Genomic DNA, 26,396 nt, shown 5'->3' on the forward strand with positions numbered 1-26,396 from the left:
TATCTACATCATTATAACATGATGCCACCGGGCGATTTCTGAAGATGTTGTGGTTCTGTTCGCCACGCTGGAAGTTTTTGTTGCAAACGTTTCGTCCCCTGGCTAGGTGACATCATCAGTGCTTGGGAGCCTCCTGCGAAGCGCTTCTTTGATGTTTCCTCTGGTGTTTATAGTGGTCTGTCCCTGCCGCTTCCGGTTGTCAGTTTCAGCTGTCCGCTGTAGTGGTTGGTATATTGGGTCCAGGTCGATGTGTTTGTTGATGGAGTTTGTGGATGAATGCCATGCCTCTAGGAATTCCCTGGCTGTTCTCTGTCTGGCTTGCCCTATGATAGTAGTGTTGTCCCAGTCAAATTCATGTTGCTTGTTGTCTGCGTGTGTCAACAACTCACCAGAACGAAGGACCCGATACCCAACATGAGCAAAACTAATGTAGTGTACAAAATACCATGCAAGGACTGCACAAAACACTATATAGGACAAACAGGAAGACAGCTAACAATCCGCATACATGAACATCAACTAGCCACGAAACGACACGACCAGCTATCCCTAGTAGCCACACACGCAGACAACAAGCAACATGAATTCGACTGGGACAACACTACTATCATAGGGCAAGCCAGACAGAGAACAGCCAGGGAATTCCTAGAGGCATGGCATTCATCCACAAACTCCATCAACAAACACATCGACCTGGACCCAATATACCAACCACTACAGCGGACAGCTGAAACTGACAACCGGAAGCGGCAGGGACAGACCATTATAAACACCGGAGGAAACATCAAAGAAGCGCTTCGCAGGAGGCTCCCAAGCACTGATGATGTCGCCTAGCCAGGGGACGAAACGTTTGCCACAAAAACTTCCAGCTCGGCGAACAGAACCACAACAACGAGCACCCGAGCTACAAATCTTCGCACAAACTTTGATTTCTGAAGATGTTTTATTTTTAAGTGCACTATCCCTAACATGTTAATGCATGAATTTGAAGATTTGACTGAGCAGAATAAAAGCCTCAACTCCATCATAGCTAATGGAAGAAAATAAACAGGCCCAAAAAGAAATAACTTTAAAAGGTCTCACCAGGTGTAAGAGATTCTGTAGATATCTATAGATTCTGTACACATATCACACCTAATCCCTGCATTGGTTCATAAAGTTCCTACAGTGCGGAGAGAGGCCATTTGACTCAACAAGTCTGTACTCACCCACCAAAAGACATCCCACCCAGACCCAGCTCCCCACCCTGTTCCTGTGGCCCCACATTTAGCATGGCCAATTCACCTAATCTACACATCTGTGGAAGGAAACCAGAGCACCCAGAAAAAGCCTACACAGACGCAGAGAGAACAGGCAAACTCCACACAGTTACCCAAGGCTGGAAGTGTACCCAGGTAGCACCGAGCCATTGTAAGATTGCTTACATTTGGGGAAGATTAAGTAGTCAGCTGTGAAGGTTCAAGTAGGAAGAAAAGTTAAATAGCAGATTCTGGAAAATGAGTTCAGTTTAAGTAGAACTCACTGATGGGAGAATTATTTACTGCTGATCCTACACACTGCAAACTGAGCAAGAAAGAAGACCCCATCCATGAAAAGCTCTTAACATGTAAAAGAAGTTTGTAAAATACACTTCTTTTTCACTAATTCACAACTCTTTGAATCAGGCAACCAAACTGTAACATCAAAACAATTGTGGGTGAATTCAATAAAGCCAAAGGAGCTCAACAGTGCCACCATGGTAGTCAAGCAATCACCATGGCCAGCTAGCATAGTGGCCACTAAAGGTTCTTCAGGGTTATTTAATCCTAGAAAAGCTGAAAGAAATTTAAATATCTTACGAAAGTTCCCTGGAACCTGCAAAAGATTGCCAAAGGACCACAAAGTCATCACTCACTTGAAAGCAATGGATCTCCCATCTGATTATGGCACAGAAATGTTCAATGAAGGCATTCAAAAGGGGAGTGGCCAATTATTTCAATATAAACAGAGTGCAGGGATATGAGGAAAAAGCAGGAGACTGACACAAAGTTAACAAGCTCAGAAAGCTGCTGCAGATACGCGGGGCAATCAGCCTTCTTCTGCTTCATTTATGTGATTCTGAGTTTACTTTGTTGTGACAGAGTGGTGAACTATATTTTTTGGATCTCAGAATTTCTGTACCAGATAGTCAAGCCATTAAAATTAAAATTGCTGCAGGCAATGAAATCCTCAACTGACTGAACAGCTCATTCCATGCACACACCTCCCTCTGTGTGAAAAGGTTGCCCCTCAGATCCCTTTTAAATCTTTCCCCTTTTATTAGTCCCAGTCTGTCCACCTCTTCTTATAACTCAAAATCTCCAGTCCCAGCAGCATCCTTGTAAGTTTTTCTGTACCTTTTCTAGTTTTACAACATCCTTTTTCAGGGTAACCAAAATTGAACGCAGTATTCCATATGTTACCTCACCAAAGTCTTGAACCTCATCATTGCCATGATGGTAATACAGATGGTAATGACCAAGTCCCAGCATGCCAAATGCTGTGGTTTCCACAACAGAAAACATCTGGTTGACCAGGATGAGGTAGAGAAGACTTCAGTGTAATGGATCTCGAGCTGAAATCTTCAAAATATTGTATGCATGAGTTTGGTATTGATTGCTTAAATCACCATATCCGACTTCTGGTCTGAGTTATGACTATGTAAAGAATCCAGAAAACATCAGAGTACAATGATAAGTGAAGCACAGCTTCTGGATACACCATCTTTCATACAACAAGTGACAAAGACTGCTTAATTAGTAAGTAGATGTAGAAACAAAGGGCATGATTGCAACTTTATGACATCAAAGTTAGCCGCCAGTATAATTAAGCTTCTGAGAGCATCTATGCCAGAGAAAATGTCCTAAAAAGAAACCTTGGACAAACCCAAAGGTTATATAAGTAAAATACAACCACAAAGCGGACGCAAATACTCAGCCACAATAATGCGTAGGCTGAATCTACAGGCTATGCATAATTCATCCACCACTGCCACTGTAGTCAATGAAAGAACATTTCTAAGCAATGTGCAAGATGCAACCTCATTTATGCACCAAGAAAGTGCTCAGCTTTGAACACTGTATGCAAGGCATGTTGGCACCTGAGGACAATGCAAATACTAAAGGAAAGGCAAGGCCAGAATAAATGGTTCAATGACATAAGTTATATCCAAAAACCAGCTAGGTGCAGCACTCTCAACAACCAAGAGCACATATTAAGCAGCATAAAGGCAAGCTCCACCAACTGTCTAATGAAGCTAGATAGTCAGACCATGAGGATAAGCAACATATAAATATATTAAGCGAACAAACATTTATCACGATTACCATCAAAGAATGTATTAGCACAGTGGTACCAAGAGAAGCCTTTGTTACCATCCAAATGATATGGCCAAAAATAAATGGTTGGCATAACCTATAGGCAAACAAGATACTGGTGGATGTACAAACATGCTTTAACTTTGTCCACTGAAAAGTATGTACCTAAAGAAGTCGGATATGGTGATTTAAGCAATCAATACCAAACTCATGCATACAATATTTTGAAGATTTCAGCTCGAGATCCATTACACTGAAGTCTTCCTTCTCTACCTCATCCTGGTCAACCAGATGTTTTCTGTTGTGGAAACCACAGCATTTGGTATGCTGGGACTTGGTCATTACCATCTGTATTACCATCATAGCAGTGATGAGGTTCAAGACTTTGGTGAGGTAACATATGGAATACTGCGTTCAATTTTGGTTACCCTGAAAAAGGATGTTGTAAAACTAGAAAGGGTACAGAAAAACTTACAAGGATGCTGCTGGGACTGGAGATTTTGAGTTATAAGAAGAGGTGGACAGACTGGGACTAATAAAAGGGGAAAGATTTAAAAGGGATCTGAGGGGCAACCTTTTCACACAGAGGGAGGTGTGTGCATGGAATGAGCTGTTAGACAAGGTGGTAGAAGCAGGAAAATTATAACACTTCAAAGACATTTGGACAGATACCTTAATAGGAAAGGTTTAGAGAGATATGAGTTAAACGCTGGCAAACTTAGGATATAGAGCTGAAAATGTATTGCTGGAACAGCGCAGCAGGTCAGGCAGCATCCAGGGAGCAGGAGAATCGACATTTCGGGCATAAGCCCTTCTTCAACTTAGGATATACCCAGTCGGCAGAAATGAGTTGGACCAAAGAGTCTGTTTCCATGCTGTTGATTCTATGAGTTCATACTAGATGGAACACTGGGAGAAGATCACCTAATTCTGTAACAAAGGTCATCAGCCAACATGCTACTCACTGTTTGGGCCAGCATTTTTTGCCTATCCCTAAGGCCTTGAGAAAGTAGTGGTCAGTCACATATTTACTCCTTGCTTTTGTTTGTCCCTTACAAATATATTGGCAAAGTAACTAATATATTAAACATTGATCCAGGGTGTAACTGTAAGGAAAATAATTGTGCATTAAAACTATTTTTCTCATCGTTGTTAGCAACATGAAGAATACAATTGAATTGAAAGTGATCCATTAAGTAAATAATAAAAGCAAACTGAAGACTTTGAGTTTATCTGCTGTAGCCAGATGCAGATGTATGTTGACAATGGACTTCAAAACATACTAAAATGTTTATAAATACATATCATCTCAGTATTGAATGAAATGAGGTTTTGATGCAGACAAAATTATTTGAAATCATCCAGTTGAGCAACTGATAAATTGGAATTAATGATGAACTCAAAAACTTTTCAGTTGGTATATTTTTGGGTGATTGAATCGCATTCTGAGAAATTTTTAACTTTTTTGCACTGGAAAATGAATTACCCATGTGATCCCACTAACGTATTATACTTTATTTTGTTCATTGCAGATAGAAGTAAACAAACAAGGCTCAAAGATATCAAATTTTAAAACAATATATCATCAAATATAGCTCTGAAAGAGGTTAATGCGTAGTTCCCTCTGCATACCATTCTTCTATATTATCAGATAGCCATGATGTGGAAAATGAATATGTGTTTCAAGGTACAGGGATAATCTGATAGTTACAAAAAGAATGCCATTTGCAATTTAAAACATTATTCACCATCTGAAATTTATTTTAACTTGACATAAGCAAACCAAGAGTTTGCGACATAAACATTTTTGGTTTTTTTCATTTATTCATGGGATGTAGCCTTTGGAGGCTGGCCAGCATTTAATGCCCAACTCTAGTTGCCCTTGAGAAGGTGGTAATGAGCTGCCTTCTTGAACTGTTGAAGTCCACATAGTTGAACCACAATTCTGTTTAAGGAGGAATTACAGGAATTTGTCCCAGAAACAGTAAAGGAATGGTGATATATTTCCAAGTCAGGATGGTGAGTGCCTTGAAGGGGAACTTGCAGGTGATGATATTCCCATGTATTTGCTGCCCTTGTCCTTCTAGAGGGAAATGGAAGTGGGTTTGAAAGGTGCTGTCTAAGAATCTTTGATGAATTTCTGTAGTGCATCGTGTAGATAGTACACACGGCTGCTGTTTGCCAGAGTGGAGGGACTCAACATTTGTCGATGTGGTACCAATCAAGCGGCCTGCTTTATCCTTCACCCTGCCCCCCACCCCCCCAGCCCCATCCCCAACTTCCTCTTGGCCTTTCAGCCTCCTTCTCCCTCCACATTCCTGATGACGGGCTTACACCCGAAACATCGAATTCATAGAAGCCCGACAGAGTGGAAACAGACCCTTCGGCTCAACAAGTCCACACTAATCCGTCTGAAGGGTAACCTACCCAGACCCATTCCCCACCCCTATTATCAGACATTTACCCCTGACTAATGCACCTAACCGACACATCCCTGAGCTCTATGGGCAATTTAGCATGGCCAAACCACCTAACCTGCACATCTTTGAATTGTGGGAGGAAACTGGAATACCTAGAAGAAACCCACACAGACATGGGGAGAATGTGCAAACTCCACACAGACAGTCACCCAAGGCTGGAATCAAACCTGGATGATGTCAAGCCTCGAGTGTTGTTGGAGCTGTATCCATCCTGGCCAGTAAAAAGTATTTCACCACAATCCTGACGTGTGCCTTGCAGATATTGGACATTAAAAGGTAAGTTACTCACCACAGTATTCCTAGCCTCTGGCCTGCTTTTGTAGCCATTGTGTTTATGTGGCAAGACCAGTTGAGTTTCTGCTCAATGGTAACCCCCAGGATGACGAGTGCGGAGGATTCAGTAATGGTAACACCATGAATGTCATGGGGTGGTGGTTACATTGTCTCTTTTTCTTCTATGCTTTCACAGATAAGGGTGTCACTGGCTGGGTCAGCATTTATTTCCCATCCCTAAAGCCCAGAGAGCAGTTAGGAGACAGCTATATTGCTGTGGGTCTGCAGTCAGATGTAGGCCAGACAAGGTAAGGATGGCAAAATTTCTTCACTAAAGGACATGAGTGAACCAGATGTTTTTTTTCCCATTTGATCACGAACTGCTTCAGCATCTGAGGAGTCACGAATGGTCCTGAACATTGTGTAATCGTTGGCAAACATCCCCATTTTGGACCTTATGATGGAGGGATGGTGGTTGATGAAGAAGCTGAAGGTGGTTGAGCCAAGGACACTATCCTGAGGAACTCCTGCAGAGATATTCTGGAGCTGAGATGGCTGACCTTCAGCAACCACAACAACCTTCTGGTGTGCCAGGTATGACTCCAACCAGTGGAAAATTTGCCCCCTGATATCCATTGATTCCAGTTTTGCTTGGGTTCCTTGATGCTACACCTAGTTGAGTGCAATCTTGAAATCAAGGGCTGTCACTCACACCTCACCTCTGGAACTCACTTCTTTTGTCTATGTTTGAACCAAAGCTGTTTGAGGTCAGGAGTTGAGTGGCCCTGGTGTCACTGAGCAGGTTATTGCTAAGCAGGTGTTGCTTGAGCACTGTTAATGATACCTTCCATCTTTGTTGAAAAGAATGCATTGAGATGTTTTGTGTAAAGATCAGTATAAACGATCGTGACATAACCACACATTTCACCTGCCGTTCCTTGTTAAGGCAATGGAATAGTTCTTCAAAATGGGGGGAGTGGAAGGATATAACTATGCAATAGGAATGATTCATAGAAAATATGAGTTAAGATCTCAGCATTGAACATAGGGCAAAAATTATTTTTTGTTACAACTTTTCTGTTTCTATTGATTTGTGAATGTTAAACACACTTACTTTACCCCTGTCCAGATGCAGTTCCAGTGTGCAATTGTGGATCCAATGCACAAATGCAGCCCCAATTCCCAGCTCATCCATGCTAAACTGCAGCCCAGTTCCCAGCTGCTGCTCTAATTCTCAGCCGTAACCCCATTGCAAAGTTTTAAAAATATTAATTCATGGGATGTTGGCTGGGCCGGCATGTACTGCTCACTTGTGGTTTCTCCTGAGAAGGTGGCAGTGAGCTGCCTCTTGAACCACTGCAGTCCATTTGGTGTAGATGCTCTTTGGGTGGGAGTTCCAGTATTTTGACCAAACAATACTGAAAGGATGACGATATTCTTCCAAGGCAGCATCGTGAGTGGAGGGGTAATGCAGGTGCAGGTGTTTCCATTTATCTGTTGCGCTTCTTCTAGATGGTAATAGTTTTGGATTTAGAAGGTGCTGTCCAGATAGCTTTGGTGAATTTTTGCATTGCATCTTGTAGATAGTATACACTGCTGCTACTGAGCACTGATGGTGGAGGGAATGAACATTTTTGGATATGATGCCAATTATTTGGGTTATGTTGTCCTGGATGTTGTCAAGCTTTTTGAGTGCTGTTGGAGCTGCACCCATCAAGGCAACCGGGGAGTATTTCACCACACTCCTGACTTGTAGATGGTGGACAGATTTTGGAGAGTCAGGAGGTGAGTTACTTGTGACAGTATTCCTTGCCTTTGACCTGCTTTTGTCACCACAGTGTTTATGCGGTGAGTCCAGTTGAATGTTTGGTCAATGGTCACCCCAAGGATTTAGATAGTAGGGGATTCAGTGAATGTAGTATCATTGAAAATCAAAAGGTGAAAGTTACATTCTTTCTTGTGGGATATGGTCATTGTCTCGTATTTCTGACATGTGAATATTGCTCGGATATTGCCCAAGCCTGGCTGCATTTGGACAATGACTGTTTTCGTATTTGAGGAGTTGCAAATGGTACTGAGCATTGTGCAATCATCAGTGGATATCCCCACTTCTGACTTTATGATGGAGGGAAGTAAATTGGTGAAGCAGCTGAAGATGATTGGGCCTAGAACACTACCTCAAGGAGCTCCTGCAGAAATATTCTGCTGCTGAGATAGCTGATCTCCAACAAACACCATCATCTTCCTATATCTTCCAGATATGGCTCCAACCAGCAAAGAGTTTCCTGTGATTCTTATTGATTTGAGTTTTGCTAGAATGCCTTGAAACCATAATTTGTCAAGTATGTCTAATGCAGTCACTCTCACCTGATCTTTGGAAATCATGTCTCTAAGCTGCATTTTAATCAAGGCTGTATTGAGATTAGGAGCTGAGTGACCTTCATGGTATCTAAACTGCTTCCATGAGTAGTTTATTGCTTAGCAAGTGCTGCATGATAGATCTGTTAATGTCACCTTCCATCAGGGTAAAAACAATGACTGCAGATGCTGGAAACCAGAGTCTAGATTAGAGTGGTGCTGGAAAAGCACAGCAGTTCAGGCAGCATCCAAGGAGCAGTAAAATCGACGTTTCAGGCAAAAGCCCTTCATCAGGAATACAGGCAGAGAGCCTGAAGGGTGGAGAGATAAATGAGAGGAGAGTGTGGGTGGGGAGAAAGTAGTATAGAGTACAATAGGTGAGTAGGGGAGGGGATGAAGGTGATAGATCGGGGGGAGGGTGGAGTGGATAGGTGGAAAAGAAGAAATGAGGTAGGTAGAAATGAGTTCAGTGGGGCAGGAGCATGCTGAGACAATGGGTCGGCCAGGGTGGTCAGGCTTGTGGATCTTGGGAAGGAGGTAGAACCGGGCAGTGTGGGGTTCCCGGACTATGAGGTTGGAAGCTGTGGGTGGGAGATCTCCTGAGGTGATGAGGTTCTGTATGGTTTGGTGATGGGGTGTGGGGTCATGATCGAGGGGGCGGTAGGAAGAGGTGTCCTCGAGTTGGCGTTTGGCTTCAACGGTGCAGAAGTCAGTGCGCCAGACTACCACTGCGCCCCCTTTATCTGCTGGCTTGATGGTGAGGTCGGAATTGGAGCAGAGGGATTGGGGGGGCTGCGCGTTGTGAGGGTAAGAGGTTGGAGTGGGGGAGGGGGTGGACAGGTTGAGGCGGTTAATGTCCCGGCGGCAGTTGGAAATGAAGAGGTCAAGGGCTGGTAATAGGCCAGCACGGGGTGTCCACGTGGATGCAGTGCATTGGAGGTGGGCGAAGGGGTCCTCGGAAGGTGGGTGGGAGTCCTGATTGTGAAAGTAAGCTCGGAGGTGGAGGCGGCGGAAGAAGTTTTCAACGTCTCGGCGTGTATTAAATTCATTGATGCGTGGGCGGAGGGCGATGAAGGTGAGTCCTTTGCTGAGGACTGATTGTTCGTCCTCAGTGAGGGAGTGGTCAGGGGGAATGGTGAAAACTCGGCAGGGCTGGGAGCTGGTGTGGGTGTGGAGCTGGGAGTGGGGGCAGAGCCAGTACCTGGAGTGGGTGTGGTGGTGGGGGGAATGGGGGTGGAGTCACCTTCCATTACTTTAGTGATGATCAAGATTAGACTGATGGGACTGTAATTTGTTGGGTTGGATTGTCTTGCTTTTTGTGTACAGGACATACCTGGTCAATTCTCCACATTGTCAGACAGAAACAGCTTGGCTAGGGGTGCAGCCAATTTTGGAGTATAAGTCTGCAGCACTATTGCTGGAAAGTTGTCAGTACCCACAGCCTTTGCATAATCTAATATCTGCAGCTCCTTCTGGATATTACATGAGTGAATTGAATTGAATTGGCATCTGTGATACTGGAGACGTCTGGAAGAGGCCAATCTACATCATTCACTCAACCCTTCTAGATGGAGACTGTTGCAAGCGCTTCTACCTTTTCTTTTGTTCTGATGTCTTGGGCTCCCAAATCACTGAGGATAGGGCTATTTGTGAAGCCTCCTTCTCTTGTGACTTGTTGTCTACCACCATTCACAACAGGATGGTGCAAGACTGTAGAATGCAGATCTTATCGATTGTTGGATTGCTGAGCTCTGTCTATTACTTGAAGTAGTCTTGTTTTGTGGCTTCACTAGGTTGGCATCTCATTTTTAGACAGGTTTGGTTCTGCTCTTGGAATGTCTTCCTGTATTTTTTGTTGAACCAGGGTTCATCTCCTCACTTCATGGTAATGTTAGATGGGGGAATATGTCAGGTTGTACATTGTGTTGGAGTACAATGGCTGATGACGATGGTACACATTGCCACATAGATGCTTGGCATTGAGTTGCTAAATCTGTTCTTAGCATGGTGATTGTGTCACACAACACAATAGAGTGTACACTCAATGTAAAGACGGGACTTTATCTTCACAAACATGATCATGTTAGCTGCAGCTCAGCATGGAGGAGGTAGGCATGGGAGCTCTGCATGGGGTGTAGCTTGGCATTGGGGAGCTCAGTAAGGGGCTGCAGCTGGGCAACAAAGAGATAGGCATAGGGTGTAGTTAGGCATTAGGTAAGATATTGTCCTTGTCCACCTACAGCCCTATGCTCAGCTCCCTCATTCCCAGCTGTGGCCACTAACCCCAAGCCCAATTTCCCTCGTGCTGGGCTGTAGCTCTATGTCCAGCTTCATCATGCCCAGCTCCCTTGTGCTGGACTGTAGCCCAATGTCCAGCTCCTCAGTGCCCAGCTGCCATGCTCAGCTCTCCCCCACTCAGCTGCATCCTTATGTCTCCCAAACCCAGCTCTTGTGCGCAGCTGCAGCCCTGTGCCCAGGTGCAGCCCATGACCAGCTGCAGTATAAGGCCTAGTTGCAGCCTATGCCCAGCCCGTGACCAGGTGCAGCCCATGACCAGCTGCAGCATAAGGCCCAGTTGCAGCCTATGCCCAGCTCGTGACCAGGTGCAGCCCATGGACCAGTTGCAGCATAAGGCCCAGTTGCAGCCTATGCCCAGCTCGTGTCCAGCTGCAGGAGACGAAAAGTCTTCGCGCGCCAAGGCTGCCTGTTACCCATGATGCTCCGGGGACGTCCCCAGTGCGCAGCTGCGGCAGTGGCAGCGGCAAAAAATATCATAATAATGTTGGCGGATGGCCGGTATTAAGAATTTGCGCGTTTAGGCCGCGGAGAAGCAGGCGGTGAGTCACTCTTTCTGACGGGTATTGATTAGCGAGGTTCAGAACCGTGTGGCGACACCCTGGGGCCCGTAGCGGCCTGTGGGAGTTGGCTGGGAAGGTCGGGGCCTGCGGAGCGGGCGGCCCGACCACCGGCGCCATGTTTGCTGTTGTCGCTTCGCTGAGAAGAACCGGACGGACGGCGAGATTCAAGGCGAGGCCTCTGGGCGGGCCGGCCACTTATTAATTAGCTCTTCATTCGCTTTATTGTGCTATCTGTCACGTCGTGGTCCCCTCCCAGAGACATTTTTTTCTGATCGCCTTCAGTTCGGATGGATTTTCCCTTGTTGTGGCGAAGATTATTTATCGGAAGCCGCCCGCTGCCAGCAGAAAATGGAAAGGCAAAGAAAGAGCTCGGGGTTGAGCGATTCGAGCTCGGTCCCCTGCTCTTTACAGGCGCTTATGATTAACAGCCGAGCAGCAGCTGTTTTATAACATCGCTGGCTCTTAAAAAAATACGCACACGCTTTACTCAACTGTTTACCACAACCTAATGCAACTTGTATGATACAAAAGGAGGAACACACGTGCGTTTCTTCTTTTTATGACAGTTACGTTGTGTTCTTGCACATTTTGTATTTGCAAAATTTTCAAGGCGAAGAATTGGAATAAAAAAAGTGGCAGGTTACTTTCATCATACACGATTTCTCCCTGAAATGTCAAATGTTCACTTACATTCTATGAAACTTTATTTGATTACTCATTCGAATATTGTTGCCTTCTTTTTCTGAGTTTTTTTGTAAAAATGTTGACACCTGTACCCATACTTCAGTACGTACACGTTACTTAAACAGCTGTATGAATTTCAGTGAATTAGTAGTATTTGGATTCAAGGCATTTTCATGCTTTTGTTTCTGTAGGTTGCATGAACCTTGGAGGATTAAAATGACCCGCATTGTATTGGATTATTTAAACTGGCGATTAAGCTAACATTAATCCTGGAAGGTTTTCTTTAACTCTTTAAAGGAGGGTAAATAGTGCTCCTCAAAATTTATGCTGAAATGAATTTGAGTTAGTTGTTAAGATTTTTATTATAGGGCTAGGACTATAATTTCATCATAATTTGTTCCTAACATTTTAAACTTTATAAATTTCCAAAAATATTGTATTTGAGATGAGATTGCAGGTTCTGATGGTCCAATACTTCAGTGATTTAGAGCACAGATTCAGAAAAAACCTTTGTGGTTCTTCAGGAACTGAATTTATGGTGAGGTGTCAGATTTTGTTAATAGTTGATCAAGTTCCTTGTGATGTTACAAAATATATTATAAGTTTTTGATCTTTGCTGGACAGTAGTAGGATGAGACTCTAGAAAAAAATAACCATATTTTGGAGTAACTTTATGAAAATTGGCCACAGTGTTGATTTTTTTGAAGACCATGATTACAGATATAATATTTGACTGTGATGCTTTTCACACTTTTATATTAGCTGAAAATGTGTTGCTGGAAAAGCGCAGCAGGTCAGGTAGCATGCAGGGAACAGGAGAATCGACGTTTCGGGCATAAGCCCTTCTTCAGTCCTTATGCCCGAAACGTCGATTCTCCTGTTCCCTGGATGCTGCCTGACCTGCTGCGCTTTTCCAGCAACACATTTTCAGCTCTGATCTCCAGCATCTGCAGACCTCACTTTCTCCTCACACTTTTATATTAAAATTACTTTGGACAGTTGAATGTTGTTGGCAAACTCAGTCTTACCTCCCATTCCTGTGAGTTCATCAGTGTTCTTTTTGACATATTTTGACAATCTTGACCCAGTGAAGTGACACAAAATTGGAGGTGACATCATTTCAAATTAGGATGGTGTGAAACTTGTCGGAGGTGCTGCCCGTGTTCTTGTGAAATGTGGAGGCAGAGAGTGTTACAAGTGCTGAAGGAGTAACTTTAATGAGTCGCTGCAGTGCATTTTGTGAATGATCTGCACTGCTGCCAGTGTGTGGTGGTGTTTAGGGGAGTGTATGTTTAAAGTGGCATATATGCTGATGAAGTAGACTGCTTTGTCTTGGATGATGTTGAGCTTCTTGAGCGCTGTGTTAGAAATTTGGGGCGGCACGGTGGCTCAGTGGTTAGCACTACTGCCTCACAGCGCCGGGTTCAAATCCCACCTTGGGCAACTGTCTGTGTGGAGTTTGCATATTCCCCCCACCCGTGTCTGCGTGGGTTTCCTCCGGGTGCTCCGGTTTCTTCCCACAGTCCAAAGATGTGCAGGTCAGGTGAATTGACCATGCTAAATTGCCCGTAGTGTTAGGTGCATTAGTCAGGGGTAAATGTAGGGCAATGGATCTGGGTGGGTTACTATTCAGAGGGTCGGTGTAGATTTGTTGGGCTGAAGGGCCTGTTTCCACACTGTAGGGAATCTTAAAAAAAACTAATCTGTATTTCACACTTTGAAGAAAACTAGAAGATATAAAATTATTTGGACACTTTTTTTTGTATTGAATTAGATGATGGTTTTTTTTGTGGAATTGTGTCCAGCAGCATGAGGGCGAAAGACCTATCTATTGAAGTGAAAATTTCAATGCATGCCATAAGCCACTTGCAGTTTTTCTGGAAACCAAGTTGGTTTCAAGAAGCAACTAAATAAGGTAGGAAATTAAGAAGTGAATATAATGTAATCACTGGGGAGCAAAATTGGCTTTGAGAGGACTAGGAAGCTTTTACTAATAGATGTCTAACAACTTTCACTGACCAGGTGTACCCGAGAACTCTGTGGGAAGCTAGAAAAATGATTGCTGGGCCCCTTGCTGAGACATTTGTATCGTCGATAGTCACAGGTTAGGTGCCGGAAGACTGGAGGTTGGCAAATGTGTTGCCACTGTTTAAAGAGGGCGGTAAAGACAAGCCAGGGAACTATAGACCGTGAGCCTGACCTCGGTGGTGGGGAAGTTGTTGGAGGGAATCCTGAGGGACAGGATGTACATGTATTTGGAAAGGCAAGGACTGATTAGGGATAGTCAACATGGCTTTGTGCGTGGGAAATCATGTCTCACAAACCTGATTGAGTTTTTTGAAGAAGTAACAAAGAAGATTGATGAGGGCAGAGCAGTAGAAGTGATCTATATGGACTTCAGTATGGCGTTTGACAAGGTTCCCCATGGGAGACTGATTAGCAAGGTTAGATCTCATGGAATACAGGGAGAACTAGCCATTTGGATACAGAACTGGCTCAAAGGTAGAAGACAGAGGGTGGAGGAGGAGGAGGAGGGTTGTTTTTCAGACTGGAGGCCTGTGACCAGTGGAGTGCCACAAGGATCGGTGCTGGGCCCTCTACTTTTTGTCATTTACATAAATGATTTGGATGCGAGCATAAGAGGTACAGTTAGTAAGTTTGCAGATGACACCAAAATTGGAGGTGTAGTGGACAGCGAAGAGGGTTACCTCAGATTACAACAGGATCTGGACCAGATGGGCCAATGGGCTGAGAAGTGACAGATGGAGTTTAATTCAGATAAATGCGATGTGCTGCATTTTGGGAAAGCAAATCTTAGCAGGATTTATACACTTAATGGTAAGGTCCTAGGGAGTGTTGCTGAACAAAGAGACCTTGAAGTGCAGGTTCATAGCTCCTTGAAAGTGGAGTCGCAGGAAGGTAGGATAGTGAAGGCAGCGTTTGGTATGCTTTTGTTTATTGGTCAGAGTATTGAGTACAGGAGTTGGGAGGTCATGTTGCGGCTGTACACGACATTGGTTAGGCCACCGTTGGAATATTGCGTGCAATTCTGGTCTCCTTCCTACCGGAAAGATGTTGTGAAACTTGAAAGGGTTCAGAAAAGATTTACAAGGATGTTGCCAGGGTTGGAGGATCTGAGCTACAGGGAGAGGCTGAACAGGCTGGGGCTGTTTTTCCTGGAGGGTCGGAGGCTGAGGGGTGACCTTACAGAGGTTTACAAAATTATGAGGGGCATGGATACGATAAATAGACAAAGTCTTTTCCCTGTGGTCGGGGAATCCAGAACTAGAGGACATAGGTTTAGGGTGAGAGGGGAAAGATATAAAAGAGACCTAAGGGGCAACTTTTTCACGCAGAGGGTGTATGGAATGAGCTGTCAGACGATGTGGTGGAGGCTGGTACAATTGCAACATTTAAGAAGCATTTGGATTGGTGTATGAATAGGAAGGGTTTGGAGGATATGGGCCGGTTGCTGGCAGGTGGGACGAGATTGGGTTGGGATATCTGGTCGGCATGGACGGGTTGGACCGAAGGGTCGGTTTCCATGCTGTACATCTCTATGACTCTGAGAATTCTGATTCACAGCCCTAGTAGTCAGTGATTAGTGAAGACACCCCAGAATCTGCAGACATGATCCGGGAAGTCTTTGCTGATAAATGAATAGAGTTTCTTAATACACTTATTTCTGTCTACATAATAAAGCCTGAGGTAATGGACTGTAACATATTCTCAACAACTCTAATCCCAGTTCAGTGATAAATGCCCAAGTTTGATTCCAGTCTAGAGCTGTCATCAATTCAGTTGTGTTCATAGGAAACTTGGTGAATATAACAAGTTATCATATTTTATCCTGTTGCTCCCAGTCTTTGGCTCAAGGGAGTCATCTTTTCCCTCTTTGATCTCTGTGGACACTTGTCTTTTGTGTTGCGAGTGAGTATGCCTGTATTTATGGCGTTAAGGGGAAATAGCTTTAATTCCAACTGAAAGCTTAAATGTTAATCAGTAGTTTCCTCTTTCTTTAAGAAGTTTTATTCATACTAATTGGCTGTTTGTACAACTCATTCAAGAACTAGGTAGCAGTGCAGAAGTTGGCAATTGGCCATTTTGGCAAGTGAATTAACATTTACACTAATGGTGGTATTGGTTGAATAGTGGGGGTTGATTATACTGTTTGAACAGTGGGCATTGCTCCTGTCATAGTCATAATTGCTGAAACCACAGCCATCCAGGTAGTTGAGAACAATGTAAAAACATAAGAAATAGGAGCAGGGGAAGGCCATCTGGCCTGTTGACACTGCTCCGCCATTCAATAAGGTCATGGCTAATCTTTTTGTGGACTCTGTTCCACTTACCTGTCTGCTCATCAAAACTCAATTCCTTTACTGTTCATAGACACCCCAGAGAGTGTTTATCATTCTCCTGCTGCCTGATGGATGTTTGATAGGCTTTGGGGAGTCAAAAGATGCAGAATTCCCAGCTTCTGACTGGCTCCTGTGTTCATATTGCATGAATCATGATGAACTTAGTCAGGAATGGATTTTATACCAGGCGAGTGGTAAAGTTTGAAACTGAAGTGGAGATGAATGACATAATATTTTTAAGCAACCTGTTGTGACACTCATCTGGACCAGGTAGGACTTAAAACTGTCTTCCTGGCTAAGAGATGTGGCACAGTAGTAATAGCCATAAGGGCTAGCATAAATGACAAGAAAGTGGAAAAAAGTCAATATCACCTCTAAGATTTTTCCATCAGCAGGGAAATGAATGAACACATTCATGTAAGCAGCTAATCTGCCAAGTTTAGATGACAATTCTATTTTTGTTTTAGGAAGAAAAGCCTAATTTCTTCAAAATCCAAAACACAGCTTTCAAGGTTTGTGTAAAGACTTGTATCTTGGGTGACGGTTGTCATGGTTGTGGGTATGTTCGCCGAGCTGGGAAGTTGATTTACTGACTGAAGGCTGACAATTGGCCCTGGTTGATGAGACAACTTTCTGTTCTTCTTCGAATCATACAGCACGGAAACAGACCCTTCAGTCTAACTTGTCTATTTTGACAAAGTTTTCTCAAACTAAACTAGCCCCATTTGCCTGTGTATGGTCCATATCCCTCGAAACCTTTTCTATTCATGTACCTGTCCAAATGTCTTTTAAATGTTGTAACTGAACCTACATTTACCATTCCTCTCGCAGATCATTTCATATACAAACCACCCCCTGTGTGGAAAAAGTTGCCCCTGAGGTCCCTTGTAAATCTTCTCTTACCTGAAACCTAGTTTTGAACTCCCCACCCTAGGGAAAAGACCATTGCTATTCACCTTAGCTGTACCTCTCATGCTTTTATAAACCTCCATAAGGTTACCCCGTAATCTCCCATGCTCCAGTGAAAAAAGTCCCAGCCTATTCAGTTTCTCCTCATAACTCAAACCTTCCAGTCCTGGTAACATCCTTGTAAATCTTTTCTGTATCTTCTCCAATTTCATAATATCCTTCCCACAGCAGGGCAACCAGACTGTATACAGTGTTCAAATGTGGCTTCACCAATGTTCTGCATAAATGTGGCATGATGTCCCAGCTCTTCTGCTCAATGGTCTTAGTAATGAAGGCAAATGTGCCAAACACTTTTCTTTTAACCACACTGTCTACCTGTGATGCAATATTCAAGGAACTATACACCTGAACCCCTAGGTCTCTCTGTTCAACAAAACTCATTGTGCCCTACTTTTAACTGTGTCTGTCCTGTCCTTGTTCGTCTTACCAAAGCATAACATGTTGCATTTACCTAAACTAAACTCCCATCTGCTGCTCCTTGGCCCATTGGCCCAATTGATCAAAATCTCTTTGTAACCTTAATTTGGTGTTATCTGCAAATTTACTAACTATTCTTCCTATATTCTCATCCAAATTGTTTGTATGTAAGACAGACAGTAGTAGACTCTGCAGCAATCCTTGAACAGTTGGCAAATTCTCTCTGAATGCCATGTGATCTAACTTTGCAAACTGGTCCAGCATGTGGAACCTTGTCAAAGGCATTACTAAAGTCCATGTAGTCAATGTCGACCACTCTGCCTCATCTCTCTTCTTGGTGACATCCTCAAAACTCAATCAAGTTTCTGAGAGATGATTTCCCACACACAAAGCCATGCTGACTATTGCTCATCAGTCCTTATCTGTCAAAGTGCACGTAAATCCTGTCTCTCAGAATCCCCTGCAACAACATATCCACCACTGACTTCAGGCTCAACTGCCTTTCGTGCCCAGGCTTCTCCCACAGCCTTTCTCAAATAAAGGCACAGCATTCGCCACCCTCCAGTCTTCCGGCATCTCATCCATGGATGTACATGAGACAAATATCTCTGCTAAGGGCCCTGCAGTTTCTTCCCTAGCTTCTCAATGTCCTGGGATACACTTGGGCAGGTCCTGGAGATTTATCTATCCTTATGCTTGCTAAGAGCTCCTAGCACCACCTCTTCTGTAATGTGGACTATTTGCAAGACATCAATATATATTATTCCAGTTCTCTAGCATCCATGGTTTTCTCCACAATAAATACAAACAAGTACCTCTAAGTCATCGAGTCATAGAGATGTACAGCACGGAAACAGACGCTTCAGTCCCACTCGTCCATGCCAACTAGATACCTTAACCTAATCTAGTCCCATTTGCCTGCACTTGGCCCATATCCCTATAAACCCTTTCTATTCATATACCCATACAGATGCCTTTTAAATGTTGTAATTGTATGAGGCTCCGCCACTTTCTCTGGCACCTCATTCCATACACTCACTACCCTTGGAATGAAAAAGTTGCCCCTCAGGTCCCTTTTAAATTTCCCCTCTCACCCTAAACCTATGCCCTCCATTTGAGACTAAACCACCCCGAGGAAAATACTTTGTCTCAAGTTGAGGTTCTGGATGTAGGTTTGCTCGCTGAGCTGGAAGGTTAATTTTCAGCCATTTTGTCACCATACTAGGTAACATCTTTAGTGAGTCTCCAAATGAAACCTTGATTTGGAGGCTTACTGAAGATGTTACTTAGTATGGTGACGAAATGTCTGAAAACAAACCTTCCAGCTCAGCGAGCAAATCTACATCTAGAAACTTTGTCTATTTAACTTTGAAGGTCATCCCTCAGCCTCCAATGCTCCAGGGAAAACAGCCCAGCCTATTCAGCCTCCCTCTGTCGCACAAATCCTCCAACCCTGGCAACATCCTTGTAAATCTTTTCTGAACCTTTCCAAGTTTCACACCATCCTTCCAATAGGAGGGAGACTAGCACTACACACCATATTCCAAAAGTGGCCGAACCAATGTCCTGTTCAGCCACAACATGACCTCTCAACTCCTATACTCAGTGTTCTGTCCAATAAAGGAAAGCATACTAAACTCCTTCACTGTCCTGTCTACCTGTGATTCTACTTTCAATGAACTATGAACCTGCACTCCACGGTCTCTCTGTTCAGCAGCACACCCCAGGACCGTACCATGAAGTGTACAAGTCCTGCCCTGATTTGCCTTTCCAAAATGCAGCAACTCACATTTATCTAAATTAAATTCAATCTGTCACTGTTTAGCCCATTGGCACATCAGATCAAGATCCAGTTGTACTCTGAGGTAACCTTCTTCGCTGTCCATGACACCTCCAATTTTGGTGTTATCTGCAAACTTACTAACTATACCTCCTATGTTCACATCCAAATCATTTATATAAATTAGGAAAAGCAATGGATCCAGCACCGATCCTTGTGGAACTGCACTGGTCACAGGTCTCCAGTCTGAAAAACAACCCTCCACCACCACCCTCTGTCTTCTTCCTTTGAGCCAGTTCTGTATTCAAATGGCTAGTTCTCCCTTTATTCCATGAGATCTAACCTTGCTAACCAGCTCCCGTAAGGAGATTTGTCGAATGCCTTACTGAAGTCCATATAGCTCACGTCCATTGCTCCGCCCTCATCAATCCTCTTTATTACTTCTTCAAAAAACGGAGCCAAGTTTGTGAGACATGATTTCTCATGCATAAAGCCATGTTGACTGTCCCTAATCAGTCCTTGCCTTTCCAAATGCATGTAAATCCTGTCCCTCAGGATTCCCTCCAACAACTTGCCCACCACTGATGTCAGGCTCACCAGTCTATAGCTCCCTGGCTTGTCCTTACCATGTTTCTTAAATAGTGGCATCACGTTAACCAACCTCAATTTTCCGGCACCTCACCTGTGACTATCAGTGATACAAACATTTCAGCAAAGGGCCCTGCAATCATTTCTCTAGCTTCCCACAAAGTTCTAGGGTACACTTATGGGATGGCACGGTGGCACATGGGGTGGCACAGTGGTTAGCACTGCTGCCTCACAGCGCCAGAGACCCGGGTTCAATTCCCGCCTCAGGCGACTGACTGTGTGGAGTTTGCACATTCTCCCCCTGTCTGCGTGGGTTTCCTCCGGGTGCTCCGGTTTCCTCCCACAGTCCAAAGATGTGCAGGTCAGGTGAATTGACCATGCTAAATTGTCCGTAGTGTTAGGTAAGCAGTAAATGTAGGGGTATGGCTGGTTTGCGCTTCGGCGGGTCGGTGTGGACTTGTTGGGCCGAAGGGCCTGTTTCCACACTGTAAAGTAATCTCATCAAATCTAAAAAACCTGATTGGGCCCTGGGCATTTACCCAAGACATCGAGCATTACCTCCTCTATAATATGGACATTTTTCAGGATGTCACCATCTATTTCCACACATTCTATACTTTCCACGACCTCCACAGTAAACATAGCAAAATATTCTACTACCTCCCCCACCTCTTGTAGCTCCACACATAGGCTGCCTTGCTGACCTTTGAGGCGCCTTATTCTCTCCCTAGTTAACCTTTTGTCCTTAATGTATTTATAAAATCCCTTTGGCTTCTCCTTAACCCTATTTGCCCCCTCATGTCCCCTTTTTGCCCTCCTGATTTCCATCTTAAGTGTATTCCCATTGCCTTTATACTCTTCTAAGGATTGACTTTATCTCTGCTGTTTATACCTGACATATGCTTCCTTCATTTTCTTAAACAAAACCTCAATTTCTCTAGTCAACCAGCATTCCCTACACCTACCAGCCTTTCCGTTCACCTAAACAAGAGTATGCTGACTCTGGACCCTGGTTTTTTGAAGACTTCCCATTTCCAGCTGTCCCTTTTCCTGCGAACATCTGCCCCCAATCAACTTTTGAAAGTTCTTGTGCAATACCGTCAAAATTGGCCTTCCTCCAATTTAGAACTTTAACTTTTAGATCTGGTCTATCCATTTTCATCACTATTTTAAAACCAATAGAATTTTGGTTGCTGGCCCCAAAGTGCTCCCCAACTGACATTGCAGTCACCTGCACTGCCTTATTTCCCAAGAGTAGGTCAAGTTTTGCAGCTTCTCTCATTGGTACATCCACATACTGAATCAGAAATTTTTTTTGTATACACTTAACAAATTCCTGGCTGTCCCAGTCAATGTTGGGAAAGTTAAAATCCCTGACCACAACCACCCAATTATTCTAACAGATAATTACAAATTTGTTTCTCAATTTCCTGCTGAGTATCATGGTTGGGGGGGGTTCTATAATACAATCCCAATAATGCGATCATCCCTTTCCTATTTCTCAGTTCCACCCAAATAACCTCCCTGGATGTATTCCCAGGAATATCCTCCCTAATTACAGTTCCTGCCTGCCCTGACGGTTTGACTCTTTCCTTTTCTCAACTGTACCCTTTTGTGTTGCAGCTTTCTGCAATTTAAATCATTTTCTATTCTTTTAGCCTTTCTAAAATGTAGTAGTTCACATTTTCCCACATTTTATGTCAATTGCCAAGATTTTGCCCACTTGCTTAACTGATCAACATCTGTCTGTAAACTGTTACAAATCACACAACACCAGGTCATAGTCCAACAGGTTTACTTGGAAGCACTAGCTTTCGGAGCACTGCTCCTTCATCAGGTGGTGGTGGAGTATCCACCACCACCTGATGAAGGAGCAGTGTTCTGAAAGCTAGTGCTTCCAAATAAACCTGTTGGTTTGTGACCTGGTGTTATTTGATTTGTAACTTTGTGCACCCCAGTCCAATACTGGCACCACCAAATCCTCTGTCAGCTGTTCACATCCTTCCTGCAAGCTGCCTTTCTTCCTAATTTTGTCATCTGCAAATGTGTACACAGTATTGGTGGTAAAAATAGAACATTAACAGTGGTGAAAGTCTGATATTCATGTTCAGAATTGCTCAGGGATTGATTTCATATTAGGAAAGGTTGAACACTGCCTTCAGGGCTATTGTCTTATATTAAGAAACCCAGAGGTTTAAATTCTTTTCAAATGATATACATATTGTGTTTTTAAATTCACATTTAATTACATAATTGACTTGGTCAAATTTACAAACCTTAGAATTGTTGAATTGAGATTATTGCATTAAGTTTGGCTTAGATTGATTTTAGATGTTTCTGATATACAATTGAAATACATTAAACTAATTTGGTGAAACTAGTTTTGAGTTAACAATTTCCAGTGAGATCTGAGGTCAACATTGTATCTACTTTCAGTTTCGTATTTCCTGACCTAGAGTACACTTTGTACTGATGTTATTGCAGAATGTCTCAAAAAAAGAAAAACACTTTTAAGAAAGCAAACAATAGTTAAATAATAGTTGTTGAAAGTGATGGTTGGAGTTTGATGAAAAATTGAATGCTTTGTACATTGAATTATTACCATGTATATTAAGGGCATGCACACAGTCCCACTTTTGCTTTTAAATGCCATTCCTCATCCCTCCACCTGCCAAATTTCATTTGTTTCTCATTGGGATTTTCAAATATTCATTTTTTTTAAAATCAGCTAATTTTTGCACTGCAATGGAATAACCTGGATCAAGAATATTTTCTTTCTGCTATTTGATCTCATTTGCAGTGGAATCGCTATTTTTCAATGGTGTAGAGCAATAAGTTATTCACAGCTGTTTTGCAACATAAGCATAATGTCTGCAGTTTAAAAAAGGAGGTAATGATACTCGTCTTCTGGACTTTTGTCCTAGGGAATATATTGACAAGAAAAAGGAGCTGACAAGATCATTAAACCTTGAACCCTTGATGTTATCCTGAAATGATTGAGACTACCTGGGCAGAATAAGTCAATGATAACATCAGAGAAAGACATGAATGCAGTGAAACATTGCTTTTTTTTAAAACCACTTTTGTCTCCATTGCCTGTTATCCCACATAAGATGTTATATTTTCAGGGCTGCCTGAGTTGGAAAGTGACTCCTAATGGACTCGTAACGTTAACTCTTTCTACACATGCTGGCATATCTGCTAGCTTCTCCAGTACGTTGTTTTCAATTATGATAATATATTATCTCAATTGATGATGCAAGTGAGGCAAATTGGCACAGAAACTTAGTCCTGAGAATTTCTGAGTTATTCTATAATTTTGTTTTGCGCTATGAACTTAATGGGGGGAGGCAATTGAGGGACAAGTTAGCATGAGTTTCATTGTAGTGCTCTTTTTACTGAAGAGTGTGAAATAGAGTACACCCAACACAAGCATTTTAGTCTTTGAGATTGATTTAGCATAGACCAGGGATTGGGGACCTGCGTGGTCTCTTTTGTCTCACTCTATAATTATATAATTGGGGAAACATGCATTTTTACTCAAGGTGGGAGATATAAATTGGAAATTACTAGAATTTGCATACATGCAAATGTCATAGTTCCAATGTAGTGAAATCATAGAGTAAACAAATGGTAGATTTATTCTTTACTAATCCTTTTACATTGTATAGTTGATTTACTGTGAAAATGATCTGAAAATAACTGGACTATTTGGGGTGTGTGGATACACTCACCTAAGCTAAACAATGACCTTTGGGAATGTTCAGAAAGCAAAAGACATTCCTTGCAGCAGAAACTAACTTTTTACGAACTATATGTGAATTTTATGCATTTGAAATAGTGCTGATCGTGCATATGATGAAAGAATTGGGTAAAAAAAAATCCAGTTTCCACATTAAAAATGGTACAACAGCACCACAGAGAAAGACAAATATTTTACAAAAAGGTACTGCAACCTGCTCCCAGTGCTCCCTGGATTGATCACCTCTCTTGTTCCTATTGGAGTTCCCCAAATTTATTTTGGCCCAGGACCGAAGAGCCTGTACTGTGCTGTACTGTTCTGTTCTAATCTACCAGCTGCACATCGACAAAACAGTTGTATGCATGGAGCCTGTTTCCACAAGTTACACTCAGTTCAACCCCTTCATTAGATCTGATGATACAGTGCTGGTTAGGTTGTTGTCCTGTTCCCCCTTCAGTCGAAGCAAAACGCTCAGAGACACCGTTGATTTACCTTCTTTTATTCCAGGCCCTAGAGACAGAGAGAGAAAACGATGCACAGAGACATGAGTTCACAGTCTTCTCTGGAACAGCAGTTTCTCAGTGAACTTATATAGTCATTTTACAGGGAGAAGTATCCAGATAACGCAACATACAGATTGATTGGGTGACCATTACAATCAATGAGTGTCAGTACAAAAGATTAAGCCATCTGCTGTTACACAATGAATAACTGGCTTCACATAATGAATACTTTTCACCTCGTTAAACTGACCTCACATACTGAATGCTTCCAGTATTGTTAAATGGCTTTACATAATGACAGCTTTTCCACCGTTTTAATCCATTTCCCTTGCCTCCAGCACCCCATTGTTAACTCTTAAGTTTTTATCTGATCTGAGTCATGCTCAGCTGATTCTTTGTTTCACAAAACTCAGAACATAACTCTTTCCCTGCCTGCTTATACCTTATACACATTCTCAAGGTTTTCTGTCTGATATTTAGTCCTATGTGAACTGTAACTTCAGCTGAATGCGCATTGTCTACGACTTTATTTTTAAAAATATTTTAATGACATAGATGAGAAAACCTACACAAAAATAAGTAGAAAGGTAAAAAGGCAAGGGAAACTGTTGAGTTTTGACAGGAAGACTAAAATAGCTGAACATTATTTAAATAAAGAAAGACTACAGAAAGCTACGGAATAGAATAATTTGGGAATCCTTGTCCTTGAATCATAAAACGCTGGTATCATAATTCAGTACGTAATAGAGAAGGCAAGTGGGATGTTGAGCTTTGTTTCAAAGGGAATAGTGTATAAAAGTTGTTTAAACTGCACAAGGCACCAGTTGAACCATTGCTGGAATACCGTGAACAGTTCTGAGCTCCTTATCTCAGGAAATATATACTGACATTGGAGGCAGTTCAGTTAGATTAAACTAAACAAATAGAAAATATTTGATACTGATGAGGCCTTGATAATTACAAGTAAATTTTTCTGCATTTAAACTGATTTCAGTTTTGACCAGGATTAATTCTGATTTGAAGAACTAGAAAATGACATTAAAATGAAATGTTGAAACCATAAGGTTTATATAATAAAGCAGATGCAAGGAAAGCTCTTGCTAAAAGCAATAATTCAAGCACCCATGACATGCATGCTTATTTCTTTTACTTACGGTTTCTGGTCTAAACTAAGCATGCTGGTTCAAAATGAGTAGGTATTAATAATTTTAAACTGAATATAAACTTTAATATTTAAGGTATTTACATCTTAAGTAACAATAAACCTCTATTTTGTAAACAATAAACAATAAATATTGAAGTGACTTGTAATGAATAAACAAACAACCTGGGATATACAAATCTTTTTATGTGAAACAAGCCATTCCTGATATTTGATCTTGTCTGACCTTTGGAAGTGTTTTTATTTGGACAAGTATTTCATTAGGCTGTTCAGCTTTGGCGAAATTACTACTTCATCTATATTTTGAATAAATAAATTAGTTTAAAATAATTTTTTAAAATGCATTTAGAAGTAACTGTTTGGTAGAATAGAACTTGAGTACTGCTGAAAAAACTATTTTGTTAAAGATTTTTGTCTTGCATTCATTAGGGCAATTTGCAAGTATACCAATTTGAAGGGGGATCAAAAATGTATTAGTGCAGGGTGCCAATTGGTTGGCAATTGGACTCTGAGACATTATGATGTAGACTGTAGCTGTTAATTTTGTGTTCACTGCCAGGATTTATTTAAATTTTGAATTGAGCGGATACAATATTTGCCCAGAATTAGGTTAATAACCAATTTATGATGGTTAGTTGATCTTGCAGTATGGTGTACTTGTGTATTCTGGAAGGTTTATTTGTTAACCTGTGTAAATGCTGCCTGTTTCAGCTCAACAAAATAAGTGACTGCCAATTACCAGTTTATTTCTCAATGCTATGCCTTGACCAGTTAGTCATAGAATCATAGAGATGTACAGCACAGAAACAGACCCTTTGGTCCAACTTGTCCATGCTAAGCAGAAACCTAACCTTATCTAGTCCTATTTGCCAGCACTTGACCCATA

At 42.4% G+C, this 26,396-nt stretch overlaps 1 protein-coding gene across 3 annotated transcripts in view; it reads left to right on the forward strand.

The window, feature by feature from the left end:
• The first annotated feature begins 11,137 nt into the window (after positions 1-11,137).
• Positions 11,138-26,396, forward strand: part of znf280d (zinc finger protein 280D) — a 128,847-nt gene continuing 113,588 nt past the window's right edge. For 2 of the 3 annotated variants that reach the window (XM_043677476.2, XM_087981129.1), the window contains exon 1: positions 11,138-11,283. The gene's annotated coding sequence lies outside the window, so the exon portion shown is untranslated. The remainder of the gene's footprint in view (positions 11,284-26,396) is intronic. The other variant, XM_087981128.1, reaches the window with a different exon arrangement.

Source organism: Chiloscyllium plagiosum, unplaced genomic scaffold (assembly GCF_037043375.1).
Source record: "Chiloscyllium plagiosum isolate Xiang-an unplaced genomic scaffold, Cpla_swu_hap1 HiC_scaffold_39, whole genome shotgun sequence".
Taxonomy (NCBI): domain Eukaryota; kingdom Metazoa; phylum Chordata; class Chondrichthyes; order Orectolobiformes; family Hemiscylliidae; genus Chiloscyllium; species Chiloscyllium plagiosum.